Genomic DNA, 6065 nt, shown 5'->3' with positions numbered 1-6065 from the left:
AAAAATTCACAGAGAGTCTGGATTATCTATATTATTTTGTTTTCTCTAAATTTTTTGACTGTGAAGGAGCTAAATACGGAGAGACATTTCATTGTGTGGTCTGCTAAGCTAAACCAGCATATATGTTTTAAAGGTATCATGACTTCCAAAATTTTGGTCTAAGGATATGATGGTTTAGAAAAAAGGTTCATCTTTTGTTTTCACAGAGGATGAGACCCTGTGGATTGATTCTAGACCAATATGATATGATAGACCACGACCTCCTGAAAGGTTGCTGTGAAAACCATAAAAAAAATTACTTCATTCAACTTCAGACTGGATAAACCTAGCGCACAGGATATACCATAAAAGACCAGATTAACAGTGCCCCCATATAGCACAAAGCAATTTGGAGAGAAATACCTGCACCCATATTCCCAGATATTGTTTAGAACTGTTTGTTTACATTTAAAGGAAGATATGATATAGATATGAATAATTTGCTTTGGTATAGATCTTGGTTTATTGATAGATATTTAAGGTCAATTTTGTTATATGTATATATATTTCTGGTCTTGATTAAGGTATTGTGATTGTATAGTTAATTTAAAAATGTAATGTATAATTAGGAAATATAGGTTGTTAATGGATAATCATCAATAATAGTCAAGCTTATAGTCATGTTAGCTAACTGACATTTTCTAGACATATAGAGATATATTTCAGTTATACAGGCATTCTTCATATCTTTAAAAGACTACAGAATATAACAGTAAAATGTTTTAATAACTTACAGCTTTTCATGACAATAAGACACGTCTGCTACTGGCAGCACCAAGCTACTTTCTGAGGAAGATGGGCATCAAAGAGGCTCCTTATGGAGTTTGGAAGAAACTGCTCTTGCCTGGACTGTTGCATAAACTGGACATGAAGAACCGATAGAGAGAGAGGACTGTTAAACTTGCCTAAAGTTGAGATGGTCCTTCGGGGTATCTGCTTCATGAAAGAGTCTGCAAGACATTCTGCAGGAAACAAAAGAAAGTGACTGAACTGTCTTTGAAATTTCCTGCTTCATAGAAATATCTGAAGGATACTATACACCTCAAGGACAAAGATGGATGTTCCAATGACACAGAAAAACTTTGGGTGACAGTCTAGGCCGTGAGATGTCTCTGTCATTTTAAGAGTTTTGGAAGTTGCTTACATCTTGTTTACTTAGGTAATATTATATCCTTCTGGAGTCTTTGATGGAGTTGAAGAATGGTACATAGTTATAATTATCGTTTTCCTTTGTTATGATAAAAAATAAAATAGATCTAAATATTGTAATTCTTGCTTGATAACTGTTCTGTTATATGTAATTTTACTATGTTAAAAAGAAAGCCTTTCTTTTTTGTTTAAACAGAGAAAGGGGAAATGGTGTAGGAGATTCTTCTGTCTATGTCTTACTTTCATTGGTTGAATAAAGAAGCTACCTTGGCCTGTTGATAGGGCAGCACTTAGATAGGCAGGCAAAAGAGAACTGAATTCTGGGAGAAAGAAGGCAGGGAGGTAGAGCTGCCACGGAGCCTCCAGGTCAGACATGCTAAATCTTTCCAGGTAAGTCATGACCTCGTGGTGTACACAGATTAATAGAAATGGGTTAGATCAAGATGTGACAGTTAGCCAATAAGAGGCTAAAAATAATGGGCCAGGCAGTAATTTAATTAATACATTTGTGTATGGTTATTTTGGGGGTTAAGCTAGCTAGGTGTTGGGAGATGAAAGAAATTAGAACACAGGTGAGAAGACGTGGCATTTCAACTGTCTAGCTAACAGTTTCCACCACCTTACAAGGCCAGGAAAATCAACATTGATCTTTGGACTGATATCATTCTTTTTATCCTCAAAGGAAAAGGATCACATAGCAGCTAGGTCTAGAATTTTTTCAGTCCTAAACATGTCATATTTTAAACAGCACTATATAATGGTCTTTCTACTTGAATGAAAAGGACATTCTCCTAAAGTTCAGAAAAATAATTTTGTAAACAGAAAAAGGATATTAATACCATGTCCAAGAGTATATGAGCAATACAATTGTTAATGATGATGAGTTACTGATCAACTATATCATTTTATTGATAGCCATAATAAAGCCTTGCCATCTAGGAAGCTGAACAAGGTCATGAGGCTACCTGAGGTCTCATGCCCAGGAAACAATTGAACATGAACAACATGCAGGATAGAGCCTCTCATGCTAGAGCAGCATTTCCTGAGATGAGTGCCTGAGAACCCTGGCCCTGCCAGGGATCTGGGACCAAGCAGAAACTTGTGATTTCCTTGGGACTAGGGCTGGGAACCTGCATCCTGGCTCTCTTTGGGAATCTGTAACAGCATACTCTGAGAAGGTTCTGATCTCACCTGCAGCTGAGGCATCTGCCTGTGTCGTCCTGGAAAGTTCTCAACCTATTCTATTCAGAGAACACTTTGCACAGGAAATGGGTAATATTGCAGAAAACAAAGTTCAAAGGTGGAATTCTCTTCTCCACAAAGGATGTTCCTAAATAAAATGTTATTTCAGCCAGGTATGGTGGTACACACATTTTAATCCCATTAATTGGGAGCTGAAGCAGGCAGATCACTGCCAGTTCAAGAAACTTCTGCTCAGAACATAGAGAGTTCAGAAGGGAGGAAGGGAGACTCAATTCCAGAGACACACTGAGTATCAAACACATTGTTTTCTGAACAGAATTTCTTGTTAATTGGACCAGGACAATTCTCTTAGGTATTTTTCCCTGGTTCTAGTTGGAAACCATACATGTGAGCAGAAGACTATAAAAGACAGAGATCCCAGGTAAAAGGGACTCTCTGGGCTCTACTTCCTCCCCAACCCTGGGTTCCTACCTCAGCTGGGAGAATTCAAAGTGATGCTGTAGCTTTTCTGCCAAGTCCTTTTCCTGCATGGGCATTGCCCTCTGCCTCCACAGGAACTGAAGACTTTCCTCCAATCTCTTGAGCTCCAGTTCATTAGAAGACTGCGTTGTTAGTGGAGAGTCACAGACCATCATACATCTCTAGGCACATACAAAGGATCCAAATAGCTTGCTGGTCAGATAGGTAGACAAAACAGTAAAAGCACCCAGGATAGTTAGAAACCCGGATTCAATTTAGAGACTGATCAGAAACAGAGTATTCTCCTTTAGCCAATGACACACATGCATGACACACAAGATCACTTAAATACTTATACTACTACTACTACTAGCACACACAGACAAAGAGAGAGAGAGAGAAAGAGAGAGAGAGAGAGAGAGAGGGAGGGAGGGAGGGAGGGAGGGAGAGAGATAAATGGAGGAAGGAAGGAGGAAAAGGAAGATAATAGAAAGAAATATCCTGGCAGAAGAGGACATCTAATGTGGGATTTCCCTCTGTATGCTATTAATATGTTTTATTGCCAGTGGTTAATAAAGAAGATGTTTTCTTTCAATAGCTTAACAGTGGAAAGCCAGGCTGGAAAAGCTTTATACAGAGAGTACTTGAGTCAAGGAAAATACATTTAGATGTCCCCAGAAGACAGACACACCAGAACCTTGCCAGAAAGCCACATCGCCATGGCAATTCTGAGAGTAATAGAAATGGGTTAATTTAAGTTTTAACCAAAAATACACTTAAGCTATTGGCCAAACAGTATTGCAAATAATATAGTTTCTGTGTGATTATTTCAAGTCTGCCAGTCTGAAAATGAACAAGTAGCCTCCAACAACAGACTGGTGTGCCAACGTGGGGCAGATTACATCCTTGTAAAACCAGAGAAGCTTGAAAATGAATTCTAGACACAAAAGAAAAGATATAAGAAAGGCTTCTTGGTAGCTGGCATTTTTTGGATGGGCTGTGTTTGTTGGAGGGGAGTGGGAGCACCGTAGTTCCTTTATAAGAGGTTTGTTTTCTTTATTTGGTAGTAGCAAAAAATGTGTGGTTTCCAAAAGGAGGCTACCTGGTGTGTGTTGTCAGCGTGAACTCTGGCCCTTTAAAGAGGCCAAGCACTTGAATAGGGTTTGTGAGCAGTGTACTGCAAATTATTTGGTGGCTACATGGACCAACAGGTTACCAGAGTTGAGGCAGTGAGCATGGCTTCCACCCGATAGTCTCAGGTGCAATGAATGGGCCTCTGCCATTTGGATTAGGTAGAGCCAAAAGGCAAAGGATCCTTAGGCCTAAACACAGGACCTTGCATTTTAAGAAGCAGTCCTGGTCAGAAAAGGATTACAGATACACAATAAAGACAAATTCAGATGAAAATGAACTCTAAATGGGTCACAGTGTTGGAATAAAAAGAATATATTCAGTTACAAAAGGAAATAAATGGTTATAAAAAGTCTTTAAGGATATAGAATACAGACAGTCATAGATAAAAATAATAATAAAAATAAGCCACATAAAGATAGAATATACACAGAGATTTTGGATTATGTATATTATTGTGTTCTCTCTGAATTATTGACTGTGAATGAGCTAACTACACAGAGATATTTCATTGTACAGACTGCAAAGGTAAACCAACATATATATTTTAAAGGTTTCTTGACTTCAAAACTTAGGTCTCAAGATTTGTTGTCTTGGAAAAGAGATTCTATTGTTTCCACAGAGGATGAGAACTTGTGGATTATTTCCCAACTAATGTGGTTTGGTGGACCAAGATCCCCCCAAAAGTTACTGTGAACACCCTTCAAAATTACTTCACCAAACAAAAAGCAGGAAGTAGTGGAGAGAACTACATCCAAATTCCCTAAATGATTGTTTATAAAGGTGTTTACATTTAGAGGGGGAATGCTATAGAGACGGGTACTTTGCATTGGTATAGATCTTTGTTTAATGATACAAATTTTAGGTCAGTTTTGTTATTTGTACATTTATGCTTTGATTAAAGTGTTGTGTTTCTGCAGCTCATTTAAAAATATAGTGTATAATTAAGAAATATAGGCTAATTAATAGTCATCTAAAATGATCAAGATTGTCGTCATGTTAGTTAGGTTTTCTAGATATATAAAGATATGTTTCAGTCAGATAGATAATCTTCAAACCTTTTAAAGACTAACAGAATATGGCATGTAAAATGTTTTAAAAACTTAAAACTTTTCATGACACATCGGCTCTTGGCAGCACCAATCTACTTTAAGAGGATGATGGACATCAAAAAGTCTCCTCATGGAGTTTGTTAATCATGAGGGCAAGAAATTGCTCTTGCCTGAACTGCCTGACAGGACTTGCAGAACCCATAGAAAAATGACTACTGAAGTTGTCTGAAGAAGGTGAGATGGTCTTTCAGGGTTCCTGTGTCTTGAACAAGTCTGCCAGACATTCTGCAGGATATAGAAGACTGTGACCGACAAACTACCAGTATACGTGGAACTGTCTTGGAAATTTCCCGCTTCATGGAAAAGTCTGCCAGATACTATGTGCCTGTGGTCTGAAAATGGGATGCCTCAAAGTTACAGAAGAAATTTTCATGACTGTCCAGGCAGCGAGATGTCTCTGTCAATTCTGGAATTTCAGAAGTTGCTTACAATGCACTTCCTGTTTACTTACATAATATATCCTTCTGAAATCTTTGATGTTTTGAAGGAGTTGAAGAATAGGTAGTTACAATTATAGTGTTCCTTAGTTATGATAAAAGAGAAAGTAGATATAAATATTGTAACTATAATTCTTACTTGATAACTGTTTTGTTGTATGCAATAATGCTATGTTAAAGTTAAAACCTTCCTTTCTAATTGGACAGAAATGCGGAGGTAATGTGGGATTCCCTTCTGTATGCTGTTAATCTGTTTTATTGCCATTGGTTAATATAGAAGCTATTTTTGCTCAAAGGCTTAACAGAGTAAAACCCGGGAGAGAGAGAGAGAGAGAGAGAGAGAGAGAGAGAGAGAAAGAGAGAGAGAGAGAGAGAGAGAGAGAGAGGGCAGAGTCAGAGAAAAATTATATAGCCCGAACAGGAGACAAATGCACTGGCAACTTGCCGGTAAGCCACAACCATATGGTGATACACAGATTAATAGAAATGGGATAATTTAAGATATAAAAGTTAGTCAGAAATATACTTAAGCTAA

Source organism: Chionomys nivalis, chromosome 12, assembly GCF_950005125.1.
Source record: "Chionomys nivalis chromosome 12, mChiNiv1.1, whole genome shotgun sequence".
In the NCBI taxonomy this organism is placed as follows: Eukaryota; Metazoa; Chordata; class Mammalia; order Rodentia; family Cricetidae; genus Chionomys; species Chionomys nivalis.
This window is presented reverse-complemented; position numbering follows the sequence as displayed.